At 42.0% G+C, this 15,310-nt stretch overlaps 1 protein-coding gene across 2 annotated transcripts in view; it reads right to left on the bottom strand.

Annotated features, from left to right (window-relative positions):
• The window catches only part of C5H6orf89 (chromosome 5 C6orf89 homolog), a 31,103-nt gene extending 23,510 nt beyond the window's left edge, over positions 1 to 7,593 (bottom strand). Inside the window, exons 1-2 of one of the 2 annotated variants that reach the window (XM_016223737.2) lie at positions 7,511 to 7,593; positions 3,054 to 3,145 (exon numbers count right to left, since the gene is read on the bottom strand). The gene's annotated coding sequence lies outside the window, so the exon portion shown is untranslated. Of the gene's footprint in view, positions 1 to 3,053; positions 4,677 to 7,510 lie in introns of those variants that run through there. The other variant, XM_016223736.2, reaches the window with a different exon arrangement.
• Positions 7,594 to 15,310: the final 7,717 nt, after the last annotated feature.

Below are 15,310 nucleotides of genomic sequence, written 5' to 3'. Positions count from 1 at the left end.
AAAACATATATATTTTTTAAAATGTGTATTTTCAACAAACGGTGCTGGGACAACTGGATATCAACATGCAAAAGAATAAAGTTGGACCCTTCCTTCTACCTTACACAAAAATTTACTCAAAATGGATCAAAGGCCTAAATTTAACTATAATATCCTTAGAAGAAAACAGAGGAAAATATTCTTGACACTGGATTAAATAATGGTTTCTTAGATATGGCATCAAAAGCACGAGCAGCAAAAGAAAGATAAATTGACTATGTCAAAATTAACAATTTTTTTGCGTGGCTGGTGTGGCTCAGCAGTTGAGTATTGACCTATGATCCAGGAGATTGCAGTTTGATTCTCCGTCAGGGCACGTGCCCAGGCTGTGGGCTCAATCTCCAGTGGGGGTTGTGCAGGAGGCAGCTGATCAATGACTCATCATTGATGTTTCTATCTCTCTCTCTCCCTCTCCCTTCCTCTCTCTGAAATCAATGAAGACATATTAAAAAAAAAAAATTAACAATTTTTGTGCCGCAAATGATACTATCAAAAAAGTGAAACAACAACCCACAGAATGGGGAAAAACATTTGCAAATCATTTATCTGATAAAGGACTATATTCAGGTACATAAAGAATTCTTACAATAAAAAGACAAATAACCCAATTAGAAAATGAACAAAGGATTTGAACAGCCATTTCTCCAAAGATATAAAAATGGTCAATAAACTCATGAAAGACGTTCAGCATCATTAGCCATCAGGGAAATACAAACCAAAACCACAATAAGATACCAGTCCCCATCTATTGGGATGACTACATTAAAAAGTCAGATAATAACAAGTGTTGGCAAAGATGTTGAGCAACTGGAACCCTTATATACAGCTGGGAATGTAAAATGGTCCAGATGCTCTCAAGAACAGTTTGGCAGCTCCTCAAAAATTTAAATACAGAGTTACCAAATGACTCAGCAATTTCACTTTTAAATATGACCCCAAGAGGATTTAAAATATATTCACACAAAAACTTACACATGAATGTTCAAGCAGATAAAAAATGGAAGCAATCCAAATGTCTATGAACTGCTGAATGAATGGATAAAGTGTGGTATATCCACACAATGAAACAGTGTTGAATAGTAAAAAGGAGTGAAGTCCTGACACATGCTACAGCATAGATAAATCTTGACATTATGTTAAGTGAAAGAAGCCATCATAAAAGACCACATATTATATGACTGTATTTATATGAAAAGTGAAAAATAAGCAAATCTATAGAGACAAAAAATAGGTTAATTAGTGGTTGTCTAGAAGAGGGGGTGGGAGGAATGGGAAATGACTGTTAGCAGATACAGGGTTTCTTTCTAGAGTGATAGAAATGTTCTAAACTTAAATTGTTGTAATGGTTGCACAACTTTGTGATATACTGAAAACCAATAAATTGTGCATTTTAAGTAGGTGAATTTTACGGTATATAAATTACACCTCAATAAAGATGTTTTTAAAATTTATATTTCTAGAATTTGAACTTACCCGTTTTGGCATTTATTATACTACATTGTCATGAGTCTGCTAAGTTATTTGGCTTATTTCCTCAACCAAAAAAGAAGAGGGTTGAACCAGAAGGTTTTTAAAGTTTCCTCTAGCTATAAAATTTTAAGAGTGTATGAACACTTCAGGAAGTAGGACAAATTCAATTCATCAGAAACTAAAGATTTATGTCCAATTGCATTCGTGTATTACCATTTCCAGTTTTGCCACCCTATGTGCCAGGCACTGTGCTAAGCACTCTAGGAACATTATCTCAGTGACTCATCACAGCAATCTCATAAGCAAGGTGTGATTAATCCCATCTCACAGATGTTGAAACTAAGGCTCCGAGAGGTTTCATTACTTGCCAGGATGTGAACCCAAGTGTGACCTCAGGATTGGTGCTTTTAACCTTTATACATGCTGCCTCCCTTAGCAAGTATTCTCCTATTCTGACCTGGCAGCTCCAAAACCACAACACCGTGTCCCTTGATTATCACAACTGAGTGGCTGAGAACTGGAAAGTGATCAACTACAATGATTCCTGGAAAAATAGAGCAATAATGTATTATAGTATTTTTCACATCTTGGTTTAGTGACTAGTGATCCCAGAGATAGATTTTTTCCTATTTAATTAACACAGATATTCTAAGCAAGCAAGCAAGCAAGCAAGAATGTTCATTTAAGCACACTACAATAAATTATTCAACAGTACCTAGTCGAAATCCATTAAAGCCCAGAAGAGGACCAGAAAAGAGAGCAGAGGGAATTACAGAAAAAAATCCAGTAAAACTTTTTAAAGTGTTGGGAGGTGGGGCACATGTAGGCATCCCCCAGGCATAAGAGAGCATCATATTGGTGTACCCTTAGGAGAACCATGAAGGGGACAGAGTGCGGTGAGGCTGAAGGCAGGACCAACTATCATCATTTTTGATGACTGTTTTACAACTTTTGTAAACCTCTGCCCACTTTTGATACCCATAAAAGTACCATTAAACTCCCAGTTTAAATTGCAAAAGCAACAGTTTCTTTTTGTTTAAATCAAGTATACAATGATATTAAGATCCTGAAAATACTTCTGCCAGCTGTACATCCTTCTTCCCTGATATTCTAGCAGTTCCCGAGTTACTGGAATGGTAGTTACTCGCAATTTAGTGGAATGTCTAAGAGACTTGGGGATCTTGATATAGTAAGTCTTCCTATTGCCTTCCGTTGGGTCAGTGTCTCAACTAGGTGCAATTCTGCTCCCAGGGGAACTTTTGGAAAGTCTGGAGGCATTTTTGATTGTCACACTTGAGGGGTACTACTGGCATCTAGTGGATACGATGTTAAATAACAAAAATCTTGTCCCTTTAGGTCAGGGTTTCATACCACCAGAGCAGCCCCCTCCCTGTGATCTAGTGAAAGTCAGCCTTCAGACACAAGGGTTTGTACAAAAATAAAATCATATCCCTTCAAAAAAAATCAAACACAAAGTCATGGCTAAGCATCAAGTATGAGGGAACTGAGTGAAATCAGCTGAAGCCTGACGGCAATCCCTTTACCTCCAGAAAGAAGGTCCGACTCTGGCAGAAACGAGCTTTGCCGCAGAGGGAAGTTCCAAAGAGTGACTTTGACTCTTAACAATGCCTTATACCTGCAAGGACACAGGCAGGATCACTAGCAGCATTACAAAAATCAAAGTATCATGCATGCACACCATGGATATGCTGAATTGTCAGAACCTCTGAGACAGGGTCCCAGGAGCAGAAGTTTTCAAACCTCTTCCCTGCTGACCAGAGGCACACCCTCAACTAGAAGACACTGCTTTAAAATAGCTCTCAACTAGGGTTGATTCTGCTCCTCAGGGCACATTTGGTGATATCTGAGGATATTTTTCATTGTCAAAACTGAGGGGATACTACTAGCATCTAGTGGGTATAGACTAAACATCCTACAATGCACAGGACAGACCCCACAACAAGGAATTGCCCTGCTCAAGCAATGTTAAAAGAGTGCTGAGGTTGCGAAATCCTGCTTTCAAGAGAAGCCTGGGGGAGGTTAGCCAAGGGCTGTCCACTTCTGAAGGAGAACTCCAAGAATAGGAGGAAGAAACTGACAGCTCTGGTGAAAGGTTCTCCACAATTCCTTCTGGGTCTCAGTCTAGGAAAAAACAGGACAGAGGCATAACAGAATGACTCTGATGGAACTTACCAATAAATCTGTTTGTTTAAAACAGAAAACAGTTAAGATGTCAGACTTGCCCTGTTTAATATAGAATTAATTCCTCTAATGATACAACTATATCCTAAATACTGACGTGGCATCAGCCTGGAGGTTGTCACTTGCCAAACTAAACAGATAAGCCAGGTAGGCAATCCTAAGAGGCAATACTGATTCATCTAGTTAACACACAAAAGGGGAAATGCTATAGTTGAGAAATAAAATTTCAAAAGCCCATCTAAATATGTCCCAATCTTCAACAATGGGAGCAATATCCAAAGTAATATTAAACTTCGTTTTTTCCCTACTAGGTTCTTTACTATTATGCTAGCTATGTAGTATACTAATCCATTCTTTGGTGTTATGAATATATTCCATTATATTTTGTCCAGTGATTCACGTCGGTTAAAGATATGTTATGCTACAGGGGGAAAATGTCATCTTTGGATTGTAACAAAAACCACTCAGAAAGAACAAACATATTTAAAGAAAAAATAATTGATAAAACATAACTTAAAAGAGTAGCAATTTAAAACTGCAATAAGTACTTAGCATTTACAACTGAAGGAATCTACTTTTTCACATTCTTATCGCTTGAATCTAAGGGTCCCTCTCTGGCCACCTCTGTCCAATGAGATTCGCAGAGTCTGGTACTGGCTTCACTCTCCGAGACTATGCCTCCTCCAAAATTCTCCCCCCAACTTTTTACGCTGAATGTTTCAAGCCTCCAGAAAGTGAATGACTACAATGAACATCTGTACATCCTGAGATCCACCGATTGTTAACACTTGGCCGTATTTGCTTTCTGTCTGTCTCTGTTTTTACCAGAACATTTGAAAGTCAGTTGCGACACATCACAAGATCACTTCTAAATGTTTCAGCACGCATGTCCTAAAAATAAGGACATTATTATATAGAGCATTAGGCATCATTACCATATCTATTAAAATTAATAACTCTCTAATATTACCTAATCCAGTCTATAGTCAAATTTCCCTAACTGCACCCCCTCCCAAGAAGCCACACTGCCTTTTAGAAATCTTGGAGCCAACCAATGTGTCACACATCAGTTTGCTGCTGTGTCTCTTTGATCTGCTTAAACCTAGAACAGATTCTGGCTTTTTTTCTTTCTTTTATGACATTGACATATTTAAAGCAGGAGTCCCCATATTTTTAAACTTATCTCTACCTGCGTTCTATCCTCACTTTTTTCAGCTTCTACTATTTAAGAGATAATAATCCTTCCTCTCTAGATTCCAATGCATGCTCCTAAAATAAATAAATAATTTCTTTAAAAAAACGCCATCACTTCATCTTTCTATTTCTCAGGTCTCCATTCACTTATTAACCTGTTGAAATCATATTTCTGTCCCCCATCATGCCACTGGTACCGCTTTCACTAAGGTCACCAATGGCTTTCTACATGCCAAGTCCAAAGGACGTTTTTTCAGTTATCAACTTACCTGACCTCTCCGCAGCAGCTGCGTTGGCTACCCGTTATCTCTCCATCGAGTGCTCTTAAACCTTGGCATAATTCTCTGGTTCTCTTCCCAGAGTCTACGTCCCTGAATGCTGCTGCTCATCGCAGTTGTCCTTGACCTTCTCATTCCCTCCATGGCTTTAACAGCCAGCTATTAGTGAGTCCCAAATCTCTTCTCCAGCCTAGAACTCTCTCCCAAACTCAAGACCCAAATTTCCTATAGCCCCCTACATGTAAAGTGTCCATAACTGACTTATTATTTTTCCCCTGCAACTGATTTCTCCTACTACATTCCTTTTCTTAATTAATGGAAACACCAGGTCTCCACATTTAAAACCTCCTCCTCCTTTCTCATCCCCACCAATGAACCAATCACCAGATCCTCAACCCCGCCTCCTGCATAGTCCTCACATTCGTCACCTCCTCTGTAGGTCTACACTAATGGCAGTTAAGGCCCGAAACATCTCTCCCACGGACCATCACAAAGATGTATTTAATCTCTACATTTTTGGCTCACCTCTTTACTGATCCATCCTTGACCCTCCCCAAAAGTTTTGTTAGCTGAAACAAAACTGGCTCACATTACTCATCTATTTAAAGCTCCTTCCTAGATTCCCCCATGCCCTGTAGGGAACAGTTCAGCACAGTGGTTAAGAATACAGGCGCTGGAGTTGGAAAAAGCTGAATGAAATACTAGATGCTCCATGTACTGTGTGGCCAGGAGACAACATTTAACCTCTCTAAGCCCCAGAGTTTTCATTTATAAAATGGGGATAAGCTTGTCTATCCAACAATGTTGTTAAGGGATTAAAAAATGATGGATGTAAAACATCTGTCCCAATATCCAAATTAAATACTGTTATAAGAAGAAGTCCCAGTTACTTAGCATGGCCCTTTATGATCTGGTCACTGCCTCCCTGTTTAGTCTCATTTCCCATTCCCTCCTCACATTCTTCACTGACATCACGTTGCAAATCTTCTTGCGTCTGTACACAGGATGCCCTCTGCCTACAAAGCCTAGCCCCCAGTGCTTCCTCTAATGATCAAACTCTCTTCCAACCCTGATTTTTAAACCTTCTAAACTTTAAACCTTAAACACAACTCTATCACTTTGTATTACATCTATTTTCTTGTCTTCCTCTCACATTAAATTGTTTTCTGAAGGCAGAGATAAATAGAGACAGTAACAACACAAGAAACTAACAGACATGCAAATTCAACTAAGAGATGTGGACCCTCATCAGTGTCTGTGGAAGAAATTTATAGAAAGGACCTAAAGTGATCATTCTGTTCCCAAACTAATTTAATGTAACTAATGGTTTATGCATTTTACTTATTCTTCTACTTAAAAAATAAATAAATACATTAGCCCTGGCTGGTGTGGCTCAGTTGGCTGGGTGTTGTCCTGTGCACCAAAATATTGCTGGTTCGATTCCCAGTAGGGGGCTTGCAGGAGGCAGCCACCGATGCTGCAGTCTCACATCGATGTTTCTCTCTTCACCCTTCCTCTCTAAAAAATCAATAAACTATTCTTTAAAAAAACACACACAACACATTAGTATAGTGAAGGTTTCCGTGTGCAGGTGCTATAAAGTAGCTGTGGAGGAACAGGGATTCAAACTGGGTCTTGAACACTGTTTTGGTCCAAAGCAGAAAGGGGCAAACAGGGCCTCTGGCTAAGCAAGTTGGACTAAGAGAACTTTCGTGAAAGCTTCCATGTAGTGAAGGAGACCAAGTTTTGCCACCCTAAAGCTGCCTTTTGGAATATTTTAAGTTGGTTATCAAGAAAAGACTTCAAAGCACCTCTGATCCTCCCAGGCTTTTCTGCCCTAAGAGATTCAGGTGGGAAAACTTGCTTCAGGAAGACTCCATCATTTTCTGGGTTGTTTTGGCAAAAATTTACCTGCCACTTACGTTGCCCTCTTCCCTCAATTACCTGCAAATCACTCATTCTTACTTTTGAAATCTAAGATTCCTCTCCCCCTCCTTTGTCCAGAAATACACCAATTGTGCCTCACTGTCTTTGGGAGTTTCATGCTTGTGTGAATTCCCTGTGCACACATATTGAAGTTTTTACTTTCTCCTGTTTATCTGATTATTAGCTCAGCTAGGAGAACTTAGAAGATGGGAGGAAAAGTAATACTTTATATTTGATATTATAGCCCCAGCAATTTTAAAGTTGAATTTAGGTTAAGGCATGTTGTTCCTTAGAGGGAAATTGTGATAACTCAAACTCAAATTCACTAAGGGAGAGATGGTCATGGAAGATTTCACCATGGGGACAACCAAATGAGCAACCAGATAAAGTCATAATAATACCTCAGAGTAGTCTCTACTCTAAGGTGAAGACGGAAGATACATATTCGCGAATACAAACGCTACGTGGTATTCCAGAAAAAGTGCGGCTTACAAGCCGGCCTTCAAATACTACGGAACACGAAGGAGGCGAATTTCCCTAGACGAAAGGCGATTACAAACAGCTCATTTTTTCAGGCCAATGAACCAAGTTACATTTCTTCCTGAAATCCGAGATGCCATGTTTATCACCTACCAAAAAAAACTTTTCCTCTTTAACAACTAGAAAGACGTTTCAGAGGGGGGCTGAGGAGCCAACCTCGATATACAGAAAAATTCGCCACCTGTCAAAGGGCAGTGACACCTAAACTTCGCTAGCACCCCTCATGTTCTGGACACAGCGATGACGTCTGGGAAATAAGTTCAAGCCGGGGCGACCCCGCCTGCTCTCCCCGGGAAAACCAAGGGAAGTAGCGGACATGTCTTAAGGGAGTCGAGCCCGGGGGAGCTGCCTGCGGCGCTTTCAGTCTGCAAAACTCCAGAGGCTCAAAAAAGGGGTCAGCGGAGAGGCAAGAAGAGGTGGCTGTAGCGGCAGGGGAGAGGCTGCGCGAGGATGTCACAGTCGAGCAGGGCGGCGATACTGTCACGGAGCGACCTCCCCCTCCCGGCCTCGGGCCCCAGTCACTCACATGCGGGGCCCGCGCCCCTCGGCCTCCTCCCGCCTCGCGGACAGCAGCTGCCCGGCGAGAATGAGAAGCCGACAACTTCCTGCTTCCGGCGCGCAACCCGGAAGCGACTCCCACGCTACAAGCGTGCCGCAGGCTCAACCCAAGAGCAGCTCTAGTTCCAGCGGCGCGCTCGGCCGAAAACATACCGCGGGAAGTCGGGGCGCACGCGGGTTCTCTCGCGAGATCTGGAGAGCACGGATCCTTGCGCCCCCTGGTGGTCAGCTGCTTCTTCCACCTCAAAGCTCCTCGGTCCTTGCCGGGGTCTTCCCTCGCCTGCGTTAACGCAGAGTAAGTACCTGAAGTGAGCATTCAACAGGCATTTATTGAGCCCCCTCCTGCCCGCCAGGCAGCGAGATCGGAATTGAGGGGTGGGTGTGGGAGGGATAATAAATGGAAAGCAGGCCCTTACCTCTGGAGCTCCTTGACTAAAACAGAGACAAGCAAACAGGTAACTCAGATTTACACACGGCCCGCTCCATTTTTTAAAATTGATTTTAGAGAGAGGAAGAGAGAGAGAGAAAGATCCATGGGAGGAACATCAATGGGTTGCCTTCAGCACAGGCCCTTCCGGGAATCAAACCCGCGACCCACCGGCAACCTGGGTCTGTGCCCGGACCGCCGCCTGCTGTGTGGGGTGACTCCAGCCAGCTGAGCCACACCTGCCAGGGCTCAACTATATTTGAGAGCTTACTCTGTGCCAGACATTACTCTGTGCCACTTTATATTTGTGAAACCGCCTCGGCAACACTATGACATAAATAGCCCACGTTTATCCTTATACCAACCAAGCTGAGGCTTATGGAAAGGTTAACTTGCTGAGATTACATATGTAGAGAGTGGTGAGGTCAGGATTTAAAGCCAGGCTCCTTATCTTGCCCTGTCTTTAGTGCCAAAGATCTTAACTGCTTTCTGCAAGAGATCTGCAAGCAAAATGCTGCTGGGTTCAGACTAATAAAGCTACAGCTACAAAGGCAATGTGATATTGATGCAGAAAAAGGCAAACCAATGAAACAGAACAGAGAAACCAAAACCAGAAAACCACTCATATATAGACACCTGCTTTATGACGAAGAGGTATGAGAGGAGTGAGGAAAGGATAACGCTTTCAATAAATGGTGCTGAGTCAGCTGTATATCGTATAGGAAAAAAATGAAACTTGACTCCAACTTCACATCATATCGCAAAATAAATTCTATGTGCATTGTAGATCGATATGAGAAAAACAATAAAACTTTAAAGCTGTTCTGTCCAATATTGTCACCGTGTAAGTGACTATTGAATACCCGAAATGTGGCTAGTCAGAATTGAGATGTTCTGTAAGAGATAAAATTGACATGTTGGACTACATTAAAATTAGAAACCTCTGATCATCAAAAGACACAATAAAGAGAATGAAAAGACAAGCTGTAGAGTAAAAGAAACCAACAAAGAGCTTGTGCCCAAGATATATAAAGAACTCCACAAATAAACAGCCAAATAGAAAAATGGGCAGAAGATTTGAACACAAAAAGATATCACAAAAGAGGATATCTAAATGGTAAATACACATATGAAAAGGTATTCAACTTCATTAATCATTAGTGGTTAGGCAAGTGATTTCTGAGATATTATACAGGCTCCAGAATTGCTTAAATGAAAAAGACTGGCAACACTAAGTGTTGGCAAGGAAGCAGAGCAACAGCAATTCACACACCGCTGGTAGGAATGTAAATTACTACAGCTACCTTAGAAAACAACCTGGTGTTAAACTACTAAATTATAATATAAACGTAACCTATTACCCAGCAATTCCAACTCTAGATATACCCCCCAAAAATTAATGTACATGAAGATGCATACAAGAATATTAGCCCTGGCTGGGTAGCTCAGTTGTTAAGAGTGTCATTCCCATATGCCAAGGTTTCAGGTTTGGTCCCTGGTCAGGGCTCATACAGGAGTCAACCAATGAATGCATAAATAAGTGGAACAACAAATCAATATTTCTCTCTCTCCCTTCCTCTCTCTCTAAAATCAACCAATAAATGAAAATTTTAAAAGAATATTAACAGATTCGTTATTTGTAACAGCCACAATATGGAAACATCCCAAATGCCCATTAGCAATAGAATAAATACGTTGTAGTATATTCATGCAACAGAATACTACACAGCACTGAAAAATGAAACAATAGCCGCTACATACAACAACATGGATATACCTCACTAACATGTTAAACAAAAGAAGCCAGACATAAAAATACCTTACAACTCCATTTATATAAATTTCAAAACCAGGGAAAACTAATCTATGAATGTAGAAGTCAGGAAGTGGTTAGTTACCTTTAGGGAGTGGGGCAGGTCACTGATTGATGGGGGTACTTCTGTGGAGCTAGAAACATTTTTTTCTTGATTTGATGGTGGTTACACAGGTTGGTTTATTTTGTAATCATTAAACTGTCACACTTAGTATCTCTACTTTTCTGGATGTATATTATACTTCAATTTAAATTTTTACGTGAAAAAATGTGCTCTGGAGAGTCCTAAAAATCCCACGTCTTTCTGGCCCTTCTTGTCACTCTCCATACCACAGCCTGAGTGACACTTCCAATGTACAAATCTGATTCTGTCATTTCACGGATCCCTATTGCCCTCAGAATCAAGTTCAAGATCCTACTCAGCTCTAGGACAGCTTGAGAAACAATCTCTGACTTCCCAATCTCTTTATCTTGTTCCAGATCTTCAAAGAAACCTCGCCTGGTTTCAACATTTTCCAGATGTCAGCTCAGGTTACCACTCCTAGAGAAATCTCTAACTACCTAAAGCCAGCTCTGGAAGAGCTCAAGCTCAGGAAGCACATGTGCTTCCTTATTACAGCCCTCACTCCACTCTCCTGTAGCCATGTGTTTGTCTGTCTCTCCTAGAATATGGGTTCCTTTGGGGCTGAGGACAGTGCATGTGACTCACGTCTGTCTTCCCCAGTGCCTGGTGGTTGGTAGGTGTGCCAGGAAAAGATTTAGGGACAAAGTGAGTTTGGAGATTGCCTTAAGGATTCAGACATTGGAGCCTGAAAATGAACATCTCAGGCACAAGGTATAGGAGTGAGAAGATTCAGGAGGGAAGACATGAGCACGTTTTGGGAGCCTGGAATGTCAATCTGGCCGAGGCAAGACTACTTATAGAAGAAAAACCAATCTTTAAAGATCACGTTGGCATAGCCAGGAAGGCCTGGAGTGCTAGGACTTTAATGTGAGGGCAGTGGGAAGCACTGAAGGTTTTTGAGCAAGGGTGTGACATGCTCAGAGCTCTGCTATGGACATCTTCATCCACTGCAGGATGAAGGCTATCTTGGAAAACAAAAAATTAACTTGGAAAGTTCAAGGGAAAAACAACCTTGATGGTCTAGGTAAAAGGAATGAGAATCCACTTAAGAAACATTTCCCAGGTAAAACAGATCAGAAAGACTGCCAGGTAGTAGAAAGGGCTCAGAAGAAGATAGCAGGGGAAAGGCTTGAGTCCTGGGACACAGTAAATCCTAGTGGGTCTGAAGCTGACCGCTTCCTTCTGTCAGTCACTCAGAGCTTCTGCTCTAGAACCTGGTCAATGTAGACTGAGAAAGATCATGAGTGTGAAAGTGGTTGGAAACCTGTAACGTGTGTGGGGATGTAGCTGAGGGAGTGTGAGGAGTCAAAGATGTCTGGTGACTAAGACAGTAGTGATTGGAGGCATGGGAGGAGGAACTGGTTAGGGGGAGAGAATAAGGGGGGAAATGATGGATAAATCTCACTTCTTTAGTGTTGGCTTCTCTCTGTTGAGATTTAGAAAAACCCTTGACAAGGTTCCCAGGTAATAGCACCCTGTGTAACAGAATTGCTTGTTTGTGGGTTGGTGCCTTGGCTCTGCTCAGCAATTGGAGATTCCCTCCGCTCAGGTTATAGCCTAGAACAGGCCCTGTGTGAGTGCTGAACTGAAGTGAACTAGGACATGGGCCTTAACATGGGCTCTTAACATTCTACTTGGAGAAAAGAGAATCTGACACAGGCAGTTAGACAACAATGGAAGGCAGCACAGAATGAAAGGCCAAGAAGAGAGAAGGGGAGAAGAGTATACTGTAGACAGGAGGAGTAGAGAGGTTTCTGAAGGAGTTGGGACAAAGGCATGGGCAAGGTTTGGGAAGCATTGCAAGGAAAGAGAACAGCCTGGGCAAAGGCCTGGGAGTGGGAATGTGGTGGCACATTTAAGTCATGGATAAAATAGTAGGAAATCAGGCTGGAGAAGTCAGTGAGGGGGGCCAATGGTGAAGGGCTTTCAAGCCCAGGACAAGTGGTATGAGACTTTAATAGGCAAAGTGACATTTCAGAGGAAGGCTTTGGCTGCTGTGTGTGCGTAGGACGGTTTAGTGGGGGAAATCCAGAGTCAGGGAACCCAGCCAGGGGGCTTCTGAAATAACCTTGTTGTTAAAGGTCTGAAACAGAAGTGGGAGTGGGAAGGGATACAATTTGGGGACCTTTGGAAAAAGAATTGACAGGTCCTGATTGTCAGGAACCAGCCTGAGAAACGAACAAACCTGAGTTCGAGTGGTGGGAATGAAAGAGACAAACAAAGTTATGGGATCAGGAGGACTGTCCTCTGGCGAGGAGCAGCCCCAAATGGCTTCAATGCCTTTATTATATAGTAAGTGACAAACAGTTGGTAATGAGGTGAGCGTGATGTAAAGTAGTTCCTTCAAGGCTGCATAAACACTCTTTCAGAGTAAATATCCTGCCTCCTGCATGAGCCCAGACCTTGGTATTTCCTTATCTCGGATAGCAAGCCTCCTCATGGGAACTTGTGGGGAGGGTCAAGTCCTTAACTCCAGCCCTCAGGTGATGTGGACCATGTCCAGACATGTCACCGACTCCCAACACCTGATGATATGTCCCTTAGAGAAATCAGAGAGAAAGGATAATCTTAAGGTTTCCAGCCTGAAAAATGATGCTTCTGTATAAAATTTATAATTTTTTAAAATAAAGAACATTTATTCAGAAGATGCAGTAAGCTCAGAAGCAGAATAAATGAAATAAATACAAGCTACTCTAACTTAATGTGAACTATTAGTTATAACTCAGGAAAGGAATCCAGGCCTCTTTGTCAACTCCTTCCTGAAGTCACTGATACCCAATGTTCTCTAGGGGACAAAAAGATCAACAAATATTGAGCCTCTAGAGGAAGGATTTTGTAATGAGACAGCAAGACACTGTCTTATTCTTGCATAAAACCCCAAAGCATCCTCACTGTGCCCTAAGCCTCCCAAAATACATAGTAAGAAAGTACAAAAGGTCCAGAAAAAGGCAACTCAAACAATAACACACATTATGGATCAATAATAAAGACTTTTCTTTCCAGTTCAAGGGTCACAAAGGGCATTAACACAAGACCTCTGGAGATGTAAATTTAATTATACCTTACATTAGCAGAGCACTCATCGGTTTAAAACATTGTTTTGGTTTTGAAAAAAATATTTTTATTGATTTTTAGAGAGAGAGGAAGGGAGAGGGAGAAAGAGAAACATCGATTTGATTGGCTGTCTCCTGCATGCCCCATGCTGGGGATGGAGCCTGCAATCCAGCACTGCCCTGACCAGGAATCCAATCAGGAGCTTTTTAGTGCACAGGAAATGCCCAACCAACTAAGTCACACCAATCAGGGCTAAAACATGGTTTTATGTCTATTATTCATTCATTGAAACCTAAGCAACCTATGCTCAGTTCTCTGTGAGGAGGGCACAGAGATGCAGCAGGCCTAGTTCCTCTTTCACAGAGCTTGCTGACTAGTTTGATGTTTAAGACCTGCATTATCTTATGCCCACTTGACAATTAAGGAAACTAGGATTGAACTGTGGTTAGAGCACAGGCTCACAGCTGTGGTACTTTGAGCAAGTTATTAATCTGTTTCCTCAAAGTAAAAAGGGAATAGTAATATCTACCTCATGGCGTTTTGAAGATTAAGTGTTGTCAAAAGTTCAGAAATAGTGGAAGTAAAATCACTGGATCACTGAAATAATAATTAGCAAAAATTTATTGCACACACACACAAAACAAAGCATTTTGCAAACTGGGAGCATTCAGACTGAATACAAATGAGGCTCAGAGACGTGTTGTTATAAAGCAGCTTACGTAGTGAGGAGGCAAAGGCGTTTATTCTCCAGAGATAAGTTGTAAAATTAGGGTTTTCCTAGTGATAGAGAATGGGTGAAAAGTGGTTAGCTCACATCGATTCTGGGGAACAGTTTAAGTTCTGTGTATCATTTTCGGAAGCATTAACAAGAACTGGCCTAAGTTTTGCTTGAATGGCTAACCTGGTTTGCCTGCTCAGGGAGTTTGCAAGTCTGGTCTCTGTCTGTGTTGGATTTTAACAATGTGAACGTAAACAATTGTGCTTAGGTCCACGCCTGGCACAAAGTAAGCATTCATTTAGCTATCATTATTAAGTGGTGCGCGTAGCATTTACTGTGTAGGTTTATTTACCCCATTTCTTTCTTGTCCTCCATTCAAACTTCCTTGAAGTGCCTCTACCTTGCTTCTCCATCTTTGACCCCGAGCGAACCCCCCTAACAACCTTAGGCGACCGGCTATCCCAGCAGGTCACTCTAGGCCTTGCCCTAGCCCTGATCCCTTTGATCTTCATTCCGCTGTCTCTCCCTTTCCCTGTCTCTCACTTTCTTCCAGGCCCTTCCCTCTCTCCCCAGGCTCTCGGCCTTTAGTGTGGAGGCTCGGATTTGCTGTCTGTCTACAAACAAATAAGTCATCTAACTGCTGAGTCTCAGTTTTCAGATCTGAAAAATGAGAATAGCAACATCTACTTTGAGTAGGTGAGATAATACAGTGCGAGTGCTGTGTAAACTGGACAGAGCCTTAGTCCCGGGCTTCTCCCACCTCTATTCCTCTCCTTTCGGTCCCCGGCTTACCGTGGGACTTAGGAAATTCTTGGAATTTAAAGTTTGGACAGAGCTCCAATCGGAGTGCATGTTTGCTGGTTGTTCCCGCCTTCCACGCCTAAACGAACCAATCAGAGCGCCCGGAGAGTGGCGCGGTGGCTCCACTTGGGAGACCACCTGCGAAGGAGCCGGCGCTTTCCTCTGT

Source organism: Miniopterus natalensis, chromosome 5 (assembly GCF_054644295.1).
Source record: "Miniopterus natalensis isolate mMinNat1 chromosome 5, mMinNat1.hap1, whole genome shotgun sequence".
In the NCBI taxonomy this organism is placed as follows: Eukaryota; Metazoa; Chordata; class Mammalia; order Chiroptera; family Miniopteridae; genus Miniopterus; species Miniopterus natalensis.
Note: the sequence above shows the minus strand (reverse complement) of the source record. Positions and strands in the feature narration are given on the sequence as shown.